This window comes from Perca fluviatilis, chromosome 4, assembly GCF_010015445.1.
Source record: "Perca fluviatilis chromosome 4, GENO_Pfluv_1.0, whole genome shotgun sequence".
Classification (NCBI taxonomy): domain Eukaryota; kingdom Metazoa; phylum Chordata; class Actinopteri; order Perciformes; family Percidae; genus Perca; species Perca fluviatilis.
In genome coordinates, this window is record NC_053115.1 from 26844286 (window position 1) to 26862531 (window position 18246).

Sequence of the window (18246 nt, forward strand, 5' to 3'; positions counted from 1 at the left end):
TGTTCTAGAGATGTGTCTGCTGCTAGAACTCTGTGTGGCATTCGTCTGGTCTCTAATCTGAGCTGCTGTTAACTTGTGATTTCTGAGGCTGGTGACTCGGATGAGCAGCAGCAGAGGTGACTCTTGGTCTTCCTTTCCTGGGGTGGTCCTCATGTGAGCCAGTTTCGTTGTAGCGCTTGATGGTTTTTGCGACTGCACTTGGGGACACATTCAAAATCTTCCAGACTGACTGACCTTCATTTGTTAAAGTAATGATGGCCACTCGTTTCTCTTTACTTAGCTGATTGGTTCTTGCCATAATATGAATTCTAACAGTTGTCCAATAGGGCTGTCGGCTGTGTATCAACCTGACTTCTGCACAACACAACTGATGGTCCCAACCCCATTAATAAGGAAAAAATTCCACTAATTAACCCTGACAAGGCACACCTGTGAAGTGAAAACCATTTCAGGGGACTACCTCATGAAGCTCATTGAGAGAACACCAAGGGTTTGCAGTGCTATCAAAAAAGCAAAGGGTGGCTACTTTGAGGAATCTAAAATATAAGACATGTTTTCAGTTATTTCACACTTTTTTGTTAAGTACATAATTCCATATGTGTTCATTCATAGTTTTGATGCCTTCAGTGAGAATCTACAATGTAAACAGTCATGAAAATAAAGAAAACGCATTGAATGAGAAGGTGTGTCCAAACTTTTGGCCTGTACTGTATATAAGAATCAGAATCAGTTTTATTGGCCATATAGACACATACTGTACAATAGAGACAACATACATATAGGCACATAACACAATATACAAAAAATACAACTATACAAATAAGACATAATATCAATACAAGTACACATGGAGTGGGATGTAGAGTGCAAAGTAATAGTGAAAATGTAGTGTGCAAGATGCATATTGGAATGATAAAGTATGTAATGTGGAGGTGAATGGTAAAGTGGGGATGACCCCACTTATCAGCAGTTCAGGGGAGTAGTCTGAGTTGTTATTATGGTCCTGAATCTCCTACCAGATGGCAGGAGCCTGACAAGGTGGTGAATCAGTAGACACTCCCAACTGTTTTACTACATAAGGTGAGCGTATTGTGAATGGTGTAAAAAATGAACAAATGTCTTTAGAAAAAAATCACTCACAATTATTCCAAACGGGTTTTTGCTTACAATTCATTCACAGTAGCCAGTTTACGCAAGTAGCTTATGTGTGTCTTTCCCCCCAGCTGTTAATTAAAAGCTGCATAGTATGCTGCAGCATTATTCTGTGTGTGTGTGTGTGTGTGTGTGTGTGTGTGTGTGTGTGTGTGTGTGTGTGTGTGTGTGTGTGTGTGTGTGTGTGTGTGTGTGTGTGTATGTGTGTGTGTGTGGATGGAGGAGTAGTAGGGAGCGCATTGGACGGCGGGGAATGGTCACATGGCAGTGACAGCATGTTCGATTTAAAAGAAAGGAAAAGAGAGGCTTGGGCATCAGATGCGGGCTGATACGTGCCGGGGATCTAGCTGAACTCACCTCTTCACTCCGCTGCTGAACGGGGACAGCAGCTTTAATCCGCTTTTAAAAAAAAAACACAAAAGCGAACCAAAACAAAACCGCAAAAAACGCTATTCCACCTATATTATGCGACAATACTAATTTCCTCCCTTCAGCTTCTGCTAAATTAAAACCACTGACGTGGGCTACCTTTTGTCGCGTTCATCACTATAACAGCATTGCGGAAGCGCGTCCAGACAGGGCACAATTCTCCAAACAAAAGGTAAGAGAAAAATAACTTTCTAAAGCAATCATTTTGGCGTAGTTGTTATTGCTCCCTGATTGTAATCTCGCGTTGTTCCGCGTGGTCCATAAACCCAATTAACAACTCGATTCACACAGTTGTTCATTTTTCTGGCAATATCTTATCAATAAATCTCATGCATGCTGTGGCTGAGCATGTGCACCTGACAAAGGAGGAGGCAGTTTGATGAGAGTAAAATTACATTACATACTGTAATATACTATAGGATTATTTACTTACAGCAAACTCATTAAACATTTCATGTGTAATTAATTCAGCCTTCACCAATTATTGCAAAATTCCCATTTCCAATTTGCAATCCACAAATGACTTACTAAATATAGGAAAATGCAGTTGATTTAAGTGATTTTAATATGCAAAGACAATCCTGATTAAACCACCAATCCGCCTTTTTTCATTTAATTAATTTTATTGCAGTACATATCTTTTTTATTTTAAATATTACAGATCTTTCTCCTTTTTGATATTCTTTTTTAAGGGTCTTTTTCCACATGGCAGATATCCCCTTTTGTCCTATTAAAGGGACAGTCTGCTGGTTGCAGAAATGAGCGTTTGTTTTGAAGGCTTCAAGTTTGAATCCTGTCTGTCTGTAGAACTAGACAATTTGCCAAACTGTTGTTGGTGGAAAGCTGTGGTAGTGCTTGAGTGAATGAATTTGATGGGTGTGATTTGATTATTCATAAATAAATAGACTATTCAGTGGAGACTAGAGATGTTCACCTCCGATACTGCCTAAAACGCTGGTATTGTTATCCGGAAGTACTGGAGTTTACGCACCGATCCGATACCACGTAATAAAGCCCATAAGAAAATCTATGTTAACGTAGTTTATTTATGTTCTTTTTCCGTTATAACTGACTGTCAAGCTAGATAATAAAAGAAAGTTCTGTGGCATTCATTGTTTGTGTTTGTTCATGTTTCACAAAGAGTTTAACCTGAGCCAGACCGACAACAAAGATAAAAATCGTATCACTTCCATACAGGGATAGTAGTATACAGTTGTTAAAACATAATAAAATATATGGCCCACAGATATCGGATCAGTACTCGGAATCGGCCGATACGCAAGTTCAGGTGTCAGAATCGGTATCTGGAAACAAAAAATGGTATCGGACCATTAGTGGAGACACATAAAATCATGACAGCTTAGAGATGTCTGCCACTTCATCACCAGGCTCCATTTCATCCCTTGATCTCTACAGCATCTGTAGCAGCAGAGCAGTTATTACAGTAGTTTTCTGGCCGCTGGTTTGTCCCATCAGAAAATGAAGAGTAAGCAGTAGATACATATTAATGTAATTGCTTCTACAGTCCATGTGGGGAACATGTGTCTATCTGCATTCTAATGACGACCTGCGCAGTCAGAGATCCAACCTCTAGTGCTGGGTGTCCTGCATGCCCAGCAGGGTTCAGACACATGCCATGACCTCGCTGCACACTGGGCGGTCCGATCCATCTCCTTCTCTGAATGTCAAACCTGCACGCTCCCTTCTTCTTGTGTGAATAAATGGAAAATTGTACAGTGTTTTATATATAAATGCAGCCATTAGGCTCTCGCCTTAATTGAAGGTTGTGGTCTTTAAAAGTTTTTTTTAAAACTTTTTTATTTGTTGAAGAAGAGTTGGATGAATAGTATATGACAGAGATAACCACCTACAGAAGCTGAAACATGTCCAGACAATCTAAAGATGCATGCATTTTGTTGATAGCCATGTGATCTCTAGACATATAAACACACAACAAAATAATGACTAACAAGAGCAAATGGCCAATAGGAAATATTTATTTCCATCTATAAAAATGGAAGCAAATGATGCAGTTTACGCTATTTGTGAGTTAACACGCATAAACCATTCCTTATCTGCTGTGGGAATAGTTGAGAGTCTATCATCTGTTTGTTAGGCTGTTTGCCTGGCCAGTTAAAATCTTTCATCATCTAGAGCACAGTAGTAAAAAAAAGTAGTAGAAAATTTGAATGTTGAATTACGAGACATTGTGGTTTGTTTGGAGCAAATAGTATAATTTCTCCCCCTGATGGGGATTTCAAAAAAAATATTAAATCATATTAAATGCTAGAATAATGTTGGTTTTTCTTGTTGCTTAATGCTCAATGTTTGGAATCTGCAGTTCGTCATGAAAGAAGGCCAGTCAAAGTGAGCACAGACTCAGGTGGTGAAGTTTGCACCTGAAAAGTAACCACCACTGATGGTAAAGCTGCTCAGTCCCTCCAGGATTTCGCGATGTTGCGATCGCGCCAATTCACGCGAATTCCACCAATCACCGTGAATTTGGTGCGACTCGCAATTTTGACCAATCACCGCAACTTTTCCGCAAATTTGACCAATAACCTGAAGTTTCCCCCGACTTCAACCAATCCCAGTAGTCCCACGTGCCAGACTTTGTATCAGTATGTGACTGTGAGCCAATGACCAAGCGGGAGTGAGAACGGGTTGATCATTTCCTTGTTTCTGTTATGAAGACGAGACATTTGTGTGTGTGACTTGAACATCTCACATTTACCAACAAAACGTACAGCAAAAGACTGTGCAAAACATTTCAGACCGTCCTGCCAACCTGTATACATTTTAACATCAATGTACGCTGTTTTTTTCACTCTAAAGTCGCTGAAAGCTACTGCTGTTTTAATCCTGTCGGCTATCTGGAGCGGGCAGGGCTGCAGCTCAGTTCCTCCCGCGACTGACGCGTGTGCGCACACACACACACACACAAACACACACGGTGGATGCAGGAAAAACTGGAGAGTAATTTTATTCTCCCCAAAATAAGTTTCCTTTTTATTTTTCAAAGAACTATACAAAAAAAACAAAAACTTTCACTGTCTCCCACAACTTCATTGCAACAAACATACAAAAGACATCGCAACTTTTATCGCAATGTTTTACAAAAGCTCCCGCGAAATCAGGCATTTTGGACCGCAACAATCTCAAAGAAAGGTCGCAAAATCCTGGAGGTACTGGATGATGCCACTGAAATGGAACTGTTCACACAGGGAGCAGTGCAATCAGCAGAGGCTTAGATGGATATTGTTGGAAACTCTTGGACAATCAAAGCTAATTTCTTCAAAAATCCATGTCTTTGGCCTCACAACCAAAATATTATATAGCATTACAACATTTTAATCATGAAAAATGTCATCTATCTGCCCAGTTGCTCCTGTAGCCTAAAATACATGAATGAAGCTAATCACCAACTGTGCAATCAGATCAATTAACACTGAAGGGAATCATTCATTTTAACTCTCATTACGTTGCACTCAACAAAACAAGAAGATGCACAAATTCCAAGCAAACCCTTATCCGCTTTTAATGCAAATGGATTGATTTATGAAAAATAAACCTTGTTTACCGCCAACTGCTGCTTTAAGTCAAGCATTTTTTACACAACAATATCCTATGAAAATATCCTTTGCATAGTCTCGTCTATCTCCACAGCGCTGCGGAAGAGGGTCTGGCCAGTCAACACAGCATTCTGGGATGGGAGATAAACGTACACTGGTTTATTGACATTTCTTTAGACCAATCACAATCGTCTTCATCAGACCTACCACAGCTGTCGACAGCAAACTGGATGATTTCTTATCTGTATAAGAAATACCAGTAACTCTTAGTGAATGTAACAAACAACATTTAATCATAAAAAGGACAGGTTGCTTTTACAAAACACTTGTTAATAAAATCAGAGTACTGCAGCTATAAAAGCTTACAGATATTTCACAATGTTACATAAATATGTGCTCCGTTTTATAAGAGTTGGAACATTCAAGGACGTTGCTCCATCAAAGTGTTTTGTTTGAAAGCTTCTAAAAAACATGACACTGTCACTGTGCTATGACATTTAAAAATCGGCTGATTAAGGACGCAATTGATAACGATCTAAATGTAAAACCCTCAGAAGCCATAACTGATGCACCACTGGTCTGATTTTGATGCATCGGGGCAAAGGGGTGCCTTGTTGCTTGAGGGGTTCCTGCATCATTCTTGAGGGATACCTTTTGTCTTTTATTTTCTATTCTTCATAATGGCACCGTAAACCTACAACAGGACTGGAAGACATGCCATAGTCTGTCTGGGAATTATATATTTGCACCCAATCAAACAGATATTCTTGCTCTGCAGCAATGTACATCCGGAATCTGAAATGCCCACTGTGGTTGTTCCTTATTTTCCACTTCCATTTTTCTATCAACTATAGCTTTTCTGGATGTATCTGAAAGTGTTTGTAAACCATGTGCACATTTACATAAATCCATTATTTCTCATGGAAATGTTATTCTTAAGTACTACTGGACATAAAAGTCAAAACACTTTCCTCATTATACATTTACACAAAAACAGATGGGATGAAGGAGAGATGCATTTGTTGTTGAATGCATTTAAAGTGCAATATGTGATGTTTGCCCTTCTTTTATAAACAGTAGTACATGCACACACACAGACAGACAGACAGACACAGTTTGCCTCATTTCGTTGGCTGACATTGATTTTTACAAAGGATGAAAAGATGAAAGGGATTTTTTTGTATGTTAAGCCTGTAAACCAAAGATGAGAGACAAGTGAGAGGAAGAAAAACCTGCACACCTAGCTACATCATAAAGCTACTGCAAATCTAAATGTTGGTTTTAGATGCAAAACATATGAAGAGCATATATAATATGATGCTTTATTACAAATTAAACTAGCAAACCGTCTATTTATAAGTACAGCTGAATCAATTAGTTGATTAGTTGAGTTTGATAGTTGTTTAAGTCATTAATGCAATATGCCAAACATTTCATGATTTCTGCTTCTCAAATGTGATTTGCTGCTTTTCCTTCTAACTTATTTTTAATCATTTTGAGGTTTGTCCTATTGTTTTGACAAACCAAAGCATTGTGAAGATGTCCCTTTGGGCTCTGGGTAATTTTGATTGTCATTTTTCACTATTTTAGAATTTTTACAAACTAAACAATCAATAGGCTATAATCCATAATGGAAATAATCATTAGTTTCAGTCCTATACAAAAAAGTTAAAAAAAGAATAGTTGCACCTGAAAGACAGCAGTAAAATCCTGCTTTTATATTAATGCATGAGTAATAATAATCTAATATATAGTAGTTTAACAGTACAGGGGGGGTTCTGTTTTCCTTTTAACTACCTGTGCTGATTATAGTTATAGGTATTACACATACCTTTACTCAAGTAACATTTACAGTGCATGAGTTTGATTGTACAAAAGTATCTTTGTAGTGTGGTGTATTTTTACTTCAGTAAATAATCGGAATACTCGCTTAAACATTGCAGAGACCAGGAACTTGTGTTGTTCTTAGTCTATTTATGGCCAGCTAAGGCCATCATCTCTGTGTTTGACTTTGTCTGCAGATAAACAGATAGTGGACAATAGTAAGACAAATCGCTGTTTACCTTACAGTAATGATTAATGAGTTCTACCACTGATTCCCCTGAAAGTCTCCCGCTGCTGTACTGAGGGAGGATCGATGCCACTGTTGCACAGCAGGAAATCCATTGCTTCACAGCACTCTACTAAAGAAATGTGAACAGACCAATTCATAGCTTTCCTGCCACATTTATGTAAGGTACAGCAAAATGGCCTGTCTACCTCAGAAAAAAACATCTCCGAAAAGCCACTGACAGACTGTGACAAATGTGCAAATAATTTATTTGCTAGGCAAATTATACTTAAGCTAGCGTTAGCTACAAAAAGAAAAACCCAATAAGCTAACAGTGCAAAAATATTAGGTAAGCTAATAGCTAATGTTAGCTGGTAACTGCTAGGTTAGCTAACACAAACTAGGGTGTAGATGTTTGTAGCTATTGCGGTCAGTGAATCTTTTGTTAAACAGTAATGTCAGCTACTAAAACATGATTTTGATGTTAACTGGCTTTGGTGAGGGTAAGAGAGTAGAGTAAACTTTATTTTCCCCAAGGGTAGATCTATCATGAGCACAGTGCTACATTCTGTTGTCCACTAGTCTCTCCACATAATTGACCATTATTAGGTGTCTGAGTGTGACTTAATTTTATTAGCCAGGTGTGCAGCTAGGTCTCACACTAAAGTAACAGTGTGGTTCAGTGTCATCACAAATCACTAGTTTTAAGCATGCAATTATTAGACCAAAGACAAAGGCTTCTCTAGAGCTAATAGCTTTATTTGTTCCCATTTCCACACAAATGTCTCTCTTATCTTATTCAGTGTTACAGTAAATGTATTATGGGAAATGTAATAATAAAAGTAAAGCTGTAAAGCTTAGATCTGCCTTTCCTTATGTGATTTGTGTTGTTTTAAAGGCCCCTTGTTTTTTTTATGTCACTGCTCACTTAATCCTTTTATTAAATCGTTTTGTGTCTGCACAATATAATTAATGCCATAATGATATAAAGGGCGGATAAATCAACAGATGAGAGAAGAAAGAAAGCATCCAGAAGTTTGCTTACAGCACTGTGTCCTGCTGACACATTAGCAAAATAAAGAATTGTAAATTAAAATTATACCTACAAAAAACTCCACCATGATTAAACAACACATGTATTGTCAAAGATTTTTCTTCTATAATTTCCCTGTCAGTGAAGCACTGTAATGCAGCTCCTCGCAGTCTGTTGGTAGTGTTACAAATATGAGAAATAGAGGCTCTCTAAGCCATTATAAACAGGAAACTTGTTTGTTATTCTGTGGTGCTGCCATAGATCCCATTTCATGTAACCCCTTATTACCAGAGAGAAGCACTAGACCAGCCTGATCTTCCATTAATAGTGAGGCTGTTTTAATATGCATGTAATAAATGTCTAGCAGCCAACTTTGTACTCTCCCAAAGACAGGTCTGAGCATTTTCAGAAGGATGCTATTTGTTTTTTCTTGTGCCACTGATTTGTTCTTTGATAGCTTTTGCCACTGTGGTTCACAGCGCGATGGAATCCATTATCCTTTAGGTATCAGCACCCTGGCAGAGACAGAGCACGATATCAAAAAATCCTCCACTGTCATTACTTTCCTGTTTGCTGGGACAGGCATATTATCACATTTTAGACATTTTTCTGTGATTTTAACATATCCCTCCATCTTCACAGGAAAATGACTGAATATGAGGTTTCAGCCGAGTCATTGCTCTTCTGTCCTCCTGAGGAGCATCGGCCCTGATACTCAGAGAGAGAGAAAGAGAGACAGATTTCAATTTATGTGAGGCAGTTTGTGGAGAGGTTTAGAGAAGCAGTATTGGGCATCTGTGAAACATGAGTAGCAGCAATTCATTATCCTAATAGCTAAGTCCTGGAACCATGAGTGGGAACAATGTTCTGCAGACGGTGGTTGTGCAGTCTGAGCCATTGACCCCATGGACTGGGGCTACTGTATTTCTCTCTTTTCTCAATACTATTGCTTTGTTTGTTAGTAGTTTAATTTGGATCAAAAGAATGAGGGGAAAAAAAGAAAACTCATACCTGAAAACATTACAGCTTAAGGGGGTAAGGATAGCCGTATCAGCAACGATGTGAGCATCCACATGGATGAACGATAACATTCTGTAAACAGCGGCTCCAAAGAATGTGCTTGCACGTTCCAGCTGACAATACTTAAAGCTAAAGTGCGTAGTTTCTGTCTCCCCCATGAGGAATTCTAAGTAATGACAACAAAACTGTCGGCGCGTCCACATGATACAAGCCTGCGTGATCGCGCCCCCACCCCTCCTCCACACAGTTTCTAGTAGCCAAGCAGGACACGGAGGATTAAAAAAACATCATGGACTCTTCAGAAGAGGCAATTATCTTCACTCGGGTTTCTGCGCCGACACCAATTTCTGAACGAAGCCATACTGAGAAATACAGAGAGAGTTTGTGAGGAGCTGATAGTCTTAATTAGCTTTGTAGCAACTCATTTGGCAATGGCTTGAATGTAACAGACGTTCATTAATATCAAAAAGTTACGCCCTAAAGCTTTAATACACTATAAGCGGCATATGAATACAGGAATACAGGAATGTCTGCAGTAATATCCTGCATATTGGTGAATTCAGGTACATTTAATGAACCTAAAAATATAAGGTTATTGTGTACCGGCAGTCCCCAGGGCCTTCGTGCTGCTGATCGCTCTGCAATGCCATCCTATGTGCCATGTTGTAAAGTCAGATGGATTTTAATTGGCAGTCAGTTGATTGGACACAAGTCCCTGTCTTTAAAATAGTGTTTTAATTGCAACAGCCGCATTTAATTTAAGTACAATTTACATAATTAACATTGTGATGATTAATCTGTGAAGATGAGACAGAAAGGTAAGACGATATACTGTAAAGAGTGTAAAAAATTACCACTTGTAAGTCAATTTTGGATGTTTTTCTGTGCGTATGGCTCTTCTAAAACAGTTTTCTGTGGCTATCTATCCTTCTTTAAGCTTGCCATATTCTTGTTATATGCTTGTCAGTGTTTGTTGAGATTATGAAAGGTGTTCATTCGTTATGGTGAAATCTATGGTAATTTTCGGGGGCTGTAGGTTTGTTGTGCTGTTGAAATGTATTAAAATGAAATTGGACGGTTTCGTGCTCATATATATTTGCAGGGTCGCTGCTAAATGTCTGGACATCTTCAGTCAGATTTTCACCATTTACAGATTCTCCTCTGAAATATGTTCTCAGAATCTCAAATCACTTTTCTTTGAAGATGAGACTCAGTGAGTTGCAAAATTGCATAGAACAAACGATTTGTGAGATTAAAAAAATATATATATTAGCCTTGGTTTGAAATCCATGGTGTAATTACATAAAAAAAACAGCATGTTCAACATTGGGCTGCTAGAGAATACAAAATGTGTTGGAAATGATGATGACTACTCATTTATCTCTCATACTTATCCCTGAGTAATCATGTTTATTATAATTTAGAATGTGCACAATGATTAGCAAAGCTAAATTGGTTATGAAACACAGGGTCACAGTGGGAGCCTTTAAATAACACAAACATTAGCAGCCTGGGGTTTTGTGCTGGGGCGGAGGATGACACATTCTTTATTTGTAAAAACTATCAAATCCACATGCATGCTGTACCAAGGCAGTGCACAATAGACCAGTGGATTACCGGGTTGACTATTGTTTAGTAATAACCAGGGATGCATTTTTTCTTTTTTAGCTGTGAGATGCTAGTACATCTTACATAAAATGATATCAAAGTGTTGGGTCTGGGTGTCCTCCCCCAGAGTTATTTTGAGCGTCAAAGACTTCATTCCCAGCATTCTGATACACTTTTATGCACCAATTTATGGTGGGAATACCTTTATTTATCCTATGAGAAGGAAAACAGATGACATTCAAAATATATCCAACATATAATGGAATATAAAGCAGTAAGGGGGCTTTCACATCAGGGACCTAAGCCTGGATCACAAAAGTTGAACGAAAAAGCAACGAGGACAAAATAAAATAGGCTACTTATATTTGTCTTTTGGGCCCAATCGCTACGCACACACTACGCACTGCGCTCAGCGGGTCGATGAAAGATGAGAAAAGTCTCTCTGCGCGTTCTGCAGCGTTAGTTTAGTTTGCACATTACTCGAATACCCGTATTTGTGAATACAAATATCTGAAGTGAAAGTTCTGTCACAAAACTATGTTTTTTCGTATCATTGCACATTTTTAAGTGGGTATATGGAAATCCTGGAGACTGCGTATACCTGCTTATCACGTAGACTACACCACTGCTTAGAGCTCTACAGTGTCAATTGATTAGGCAGCATCTCTTAAGTGAAATCCTTTGCAGCTTCTCTGGGCATTACCTGTTAAACAAAGCATAGTCTCTTGTGCTGTGGGAAAAAGGGTAATGGGCGACTCTGGAACTGTGGAAAGGTGAGTTGGCAGGAATGAGTTTACTGATGACAGTCATCATACACTCTGGGGCTGATGGGCAATGTGTGCTGCACAATCTCTTCCATTACTCATGCAGCATGAGGACCTTGGATCTGTCACCTCTGTCATTAACTACGTAGTGTTATGACAGCCACCTCTGACTCTACACGCACACATGCACGCACACACACACAAGCACACGCCAAGAGAAAGACATGAAGTCCTTGCTGGGATGCTGAAGTGCTTACCTGCTGGCCACCAGTTACATCATCATCATTATTTATTGATACATTATTGATTTATACATACATTTTCAACCTTGTCAACCTCCCCCAAATTTATGGCATGGTCACAACATTGAGAAGTACCTGAACCAACTTTCTGAAAAAACAGTTGGTAATGTATACATAACGTTTAATCTTTTTGATGAGAATGTGAAAGTATAGAAAGTACTGCAGTAACTAAGAATGAACAGAAAAGCTTATTTCAGAGCTGACAATCAACCAGCCATGGTCCGACGTTTTCTTTTCCTGTAATTTTTAACAGCTGTTGAGACATAGGACACAAAAAAATCTGCAATCAACAGCTCATACATTTTATATGTGTTTGGAGGAAGTGTTTTGAAACAAAGACATGGAAACACCAATTTACCGAAGTCTGATTGGAAAAAATGTGTTCACAGGGAACACAAGAGGCTGTTTTTTGGCGATGAGTAATTTTTCTTGTGTCTGCCCATACTACAGGTTTCTCACAGCATTTCAGTGTAGGCACTGTAGTGGCGATTTGTCCTCAGATTGAACATAGACAAACTCAAAATCAAACAGCCACAGAGTCACCAAAGGAATGAATCTTGCGCAGAGATAAAAACGTTCATTGTCCATGCAAAGATGGCATTTTGTGAGGTTAATTTTCCCATTTTTTGGCAAACAAACATTTTAACAAAGGAACAATGGCGTCTCTAGGCTAAAAGATACTTATGATATACTGTCATTAAACTTATGTAGATGTATAATTCAAACAAAACAGAAAAATAAATAAGTAAATATTTAACTATTTAAATATAACAAAACAATGAATAGCTCCAACAGGCACCCTGCCTTCGCTTAAATACAAAGGTTCAGAAGAAATTATAACATATATATATATATATATATATATATATATATATATATATATAATATTTAACGTTATGAGCAATATTAAATGTTATTATCTTCAGTTAACGAGCAGTGGCACAACACCACACAGCAAAAGCCATATATTTAATGAGTGAGGTGATTGTTTAAGGCGTCGTCTGGTAAAGAACGAGATGAGATGTGTCAGGATCTGTCTGATTCAGCTTAGCAGGTGATTGATTGCTCAATTACACCGTATGTTCACTTTGCAGTAATTAGAGCCACAAAATGTCGGGAATGTCAAGTTGGGAAAAGTAGAAACAAACAAATCAATTAGGGATTGACCTGGCAGATTATCGGGCCGTTTTTTTGGCAGTTTGCAGATTATCTGTATTGGCATTTTATTTGCCTGATAACCCCTAAAGTTAATTAATTAAAAAGTGCGATACTTTTGCTCGGCTACAGCTCTGTGTCTGTCTCTCTGCTTTGGTTTCACTCACCACTGAGTCTGACTTAATATCCCACCCACAACACTATCTGGCTATCTGACTATCTTTTTTTTTTTAAGATTATTTGTTGGGCTTTTCCACCTTTAATGGACAGGACAGCTAGGTGAGAAAGGGGGAAGACATGCAGGGAATCGTCACAGGTCAGATTCAAACCCTGGACCTCTGCGTCGAGGCATAAACCTCTCAGTATATGTGTGCCTAGCTCTACTCACTGAGCCAACCTGGCCACCTATCTGACTATCTTTTACTGGGTATTATGTTGAAAGTTTCAAATGTATCAAATAATTGCTTAAAGCATTTAAACAAAGTTTTGTGTTGGAGTTTGTAACATTCCAAAATCCTAATTTTGATTTAAGATTTTCATTTTCACTCATTTTCATTTTCACTGTCATAATGGTTCCAAATATTGGTTTCATTAACTACTAATAACCAGTATTGGTATCGGCATTGGGCTTGAAAGCCAGTATCGGTCGATCTCTAAAATCAATCACAATTAGATGCTGATGTGTACACCGCCGGTAAAACACCAGGCTGAAGTTAATTAGATGATCACCAGTTGCACACCCAAAAGAGTGGGCATCAAGTTAAGGTTAGTTTAAAGTGTTACAACAGATTTCCTGAGTGAATTCCTGTATGTTTCAAGAACATATCTTGTATCACTGACACAAAAGCAAAGGCAGGGGACAACTGTAAACAAGTGAAACTATTTCACCAGTTTTTTTTCGATTGTTATAAAATATATCAAGCATCTGAATCTGAGGAAAAATGACTTAAGACATATTTTATGGAAGGGGCATCTATCTGCTGGTGGAAGCACTGCCTCTGTAGTGCAGTGATTAATGGACAGTATTAGCCAGAAGCCAGTGCGTAAATCTAAGCCCTCTTTTTATGTAAACATCAGCCTGTCAGATGTAATAAAAAGACAGACTGGAAGCTACATCTAGGCCAGGGCCAGAGAGTCTAGTGATGCAGTGGTTATGATGACGCAATGAGAGATAGAAATGCGAGGTCAGGAGAGCCTGGACCTCAATGCATTGCTTTCAAGTCTGCAGGAGACATGAGTCAGACCTTATGACGATGATGACCAGTTAGCCTTCATCTCGCTGCATCCTCAAATACATCTCTCCCATTGTTGTTTCTCTGCCACAGAAATGCCGAGTTTAGAATCAAGTTACAAGCAATTTGTTCATTTTTAACCCCCATCTCCCCTCATTCCCGCTCAAACTGCCTGCTGATGAGGCATACAGGTTTTGAACTGCCTGTAGGAAGAATGAACATATCTGTCTATTCTTGATTAAAAGCTCTGTTTTTGCTTTCTACTTTTCTCTTATTAGAACATGCAATGCCGGGCTAGCCCTAACGCCATGTGAAATGTCTTTTTCTCTGATTAACTTATTTCTACATTCTGTTGTCTCGTGTTTCGTCTCTAACCTGTTTTTGTGTGTATTTCACTCACTGAGGCAATGCTTATCACAATGCACATATTTGATTGGCTGAGTAGCATCACGTGATGATTTAAAACTCATGCAATTGGTCTGTGAGTTTCCTGGGCCGCTAAACATGTGATGTAAAGGATAGAAATGTTGTCAATATTTGTCAGTAATTTATATATATATATATATATATAAGTCAGAATAGGATAGCGTCTGGGTCCGGTCTCAACTTGTGGTCCGGTCCCAACCTGTGGTCTGCCTATTAGTGACCTATGGGAGGATGGAGAGGGATGGCAGGTTAACAAGAGGGACCCATTTTGGTAATTTTGCTAACAACGGTGATGGCGTCCCCCCCTGATCCCTGCTCAAACAACCCAGTCTCACGGCAGTTCGTGTAAATGTACACGTTATTCTTAATCTATTGATACGTGTTCACGGAGACGTTTTTCTCGTTTTTTACGTGTAACTGTTACGTTATTTTATCGGGGAAAGGTCGCCGGGAGGCGGCCGAAAAGGTCGCGCACGGGCCGCCACTCGCGATCGGGGAAATGAGGCGCCACACTCCGGCTAAAACAACGTCACGGGCCGCCACTCGCGATCGGGGAAATGAGGCGCCACACGCCGGCCAAAACAACGGAACGCAGGACACGGGAAATGAAACGCCACAATAACGAGACGGTTGGGGTTAGGAAAAAAAAAGAACGGGGAAAGGAACCGTCACACGCGGGACATGCCAACAAAGGAACTGCAACGCGCGGGACAAAGGTACTGCCACACGCGGGGCGCGATCCCCGGTCTCCGGCGTGAAAGTCCTGTGTTGTTTGACCCATCCACCACCCCGACCAACCTCCCTAAGCGGATTTTCGGCTTTTTATATTACTCCCTACAATTTCGTTCTGTGGCCACGAAATATGCTTCCCATTGAAATACATTGGTTCACATTTTTGTGTTGTCCACCACGTAAAAAACGACAAAAACGTCTCCGTGGATACGTATCACTAGATTCAAATAACGTCACATTTACACGAACTTCCATGAGACCGGGCTGGCTCAAATCTACTACCTACTGTGTCTCAACCTACTGGTCCCAACACAGTGGGCAAAAAATGTATGGGATATGGGGATATAAAGATAGTTACGTTTGTTAGTTTAAAAATATATGAATGATACTTAAAACAATGATAATGAATAGACACATAATTTACCTTTTTGTGAAAGACTTGCCGGTAAAAGCGAATGCGCTAATGATTAGAGGATTTCTACTTTCAAAATATGTAATGCATCTTTGCAGGGCCACATGCATGTCTATCCACAGTTTTAACAGCCCTAGTGGGGAATTTGGTTTAACAAGACAGGCAGCAAGGTTACAACCACAAATAGGATAGCAGGAAATCTATTGACATTCAGTATACTCAAGCCAACAAGGACGTTTAAATTGTAATTTTTTTTGTTAATGTACCAGTTGCTTGCAATGGTATTTTTTACATATATTTCCTTTTGTAGAACACTGTTAAACCACAAAGTTCTAAAAGTAGCTGTGGTCACAAAAACACTCACTTGTTATGCTCGCTCACACACAGCCATGCAGAGAGCATGCTGTTGTGAAATGTCAGCGAGATAAGCAACAGTGCTTTGCTGCTCCCCAGAGAGCAAAGAGAGGAGGAAAACACCATTACAGTAATGAGCAGTTAGTGCTGTCTGCACTACGGCCTCCCACAGCAGGTAGACCTTTAAGATTGCAAGGACAACATTTACATCAGGAAGGTGAGGGACCTGAGCTATGCCAGAACATTTTATTTCATTTCTCCAGTCTCCTGGTAGTCTATCATCACTGTTTGGTACAGCCTCGAGGCAGGTGTTGCCGGTGATTGATTCCTGCAGGAAGCCTGTCATTTGACTGAAACATGACAATCACAAATATATATCGTATGTATCACATTGATGGGAAATGCCTGAATTCTGATTATTCCAGGACCTCACAGTTCACCTCTCATACTTTCTTCAGTGCACATACAGTACAGTGTTTTAACTTTTTCAAGTGTAGGGCCGAAATTAGATTAAGCTATGTTTATACTTCTCATCCAACCACAATCAAATTCACTCTCTCCGGATGTTTTTTTTTGTGTGTGTGTGTTTTTGAACGATGACGAGCCGGAAGGAAATATGAGTAACAAGACTATTTTTAAAATGTAAGGAGTAGAAAGTACAGATAGTTGCGTGAAAATGTAAGGAGTAGAAGTAAAAAGTCTGCTGTAAAATAATTACTCCAGTAAAGTATAGATACCCAACATTTCTACTTAAGTAAGGTAACAAAGTATTTGTACTTCGTTACTTGACACCTCTACTTACAGGCTGTATACATGGCACGGATTGCAAAATAGAGGAAGACGGAGAAAATAGCGAGGGGTGAAGAGAAGAGACAAGCCAGAGAAAAAGAGAGAACGTGTCCAAAGTGTGTACAGTGTGTCTATTGTAAAACCAAACTAGCTAACCACAGTAGCACGACATCAATGCTTCAGCATCTCAGCAGAAAGCATTCAGTGTAACGGTACGCACCCAGTCCACACAACCCGGGTTGGATGCCCTCACTGCGTGGGCACAGAGCTGGTTAACTTTAGCTGATTGGGTTAGTTGTTATATTATTATAAGATACATTTCTTATTTTCTCTTTTGTATATTTACTATTGCTCTTTAATAAAGCAAAAAGTATTTCTTATTTGATTACTCTAGAATGAACCCAAACCCAGAGAAGCGTTTTCTGATCTCACACATCATTTGTCAAAAACCCAATGAATGAATAATAAAACACAATTTTTTTGTGATGGGTTTGGTTAGGGTTAGTCACAAAAACTACTTGGTTGGGTTTAGGGAAAGATTATATTTGGTCTTTAAGGTTAGGGATGGCGATTTGGTTTAAAATCATCAGCATTGTTAAAGGTGCCAACGTGACATCATGACTTTGCGTAAACATACACGCCACTTTCTAATGCCAAGGGGCGTGTTATCTGTACACATTTTGAGCTATCCACGTGTATGTCAACGTCGTATACAGCGGACGGGTTGGGTTTAGGAAAAGAAGAACAGGACGCGGGATAACAATGGCGCGGTTGGGTTTAGGAAAAAAAGAATGGGACAGTTGGGTTTAGGAAAAGAAGAACGGGACGGTTGGGTTTAGGAAACGTGACACGCGGGACACGATCCCCGGTCTCCTGGGTGAAAGTCCTGTGTTGTTTGACCCATCCACCACCCCGACCAAACTCCCTATGCAGATTTTCGGCCTTTCATACTACTCGCTGCGTTCTTTTCTCAGGAGAACTTGAACCAAGGTTTCAGAAATGTACAAAAAGCCGTCTATCAGCAGTGATTGTAAAGAGCACGTCGACGGAGAATAGCGCGGACACGCGCTTCACAACGTAAAGGGAGAAAGAAAACAGAGACAGGCTGTCCGGAGGGTTGAGATGGCATGTGTGCATCCTTGAGAATTGTAAGTCGTATAACTTATGTTGTCAGTTAATTTAAGCCTGTATTAGTCTATAGTTCTTGCACATTTTT

At 39.4% G+C, this 18246-nt stretch overlaps 1 protein-coding gene across 1 annotated transcript in view; it reads left to right on the forward strand.

The window, feature by feature from the left end:
• The first annotated feature begins 1564 nt into the window (after positions 1–1564).
• si:dkey-166d12.2 (rap1 GTPase-activating protein 1) overlaps positions 1565–18246 on the forward strand; it is a 116878-nt gene continuing 100196 nt past the window's right edge. The window contains exon 1 of the mRNA XM_039797546.1: positions 1565–1753. The gene's annotated coding sequence lies outside the window, so the exon portion shown is untranslated. The remainder of the gene's footprint in view (positions 1754–18246) is intronic.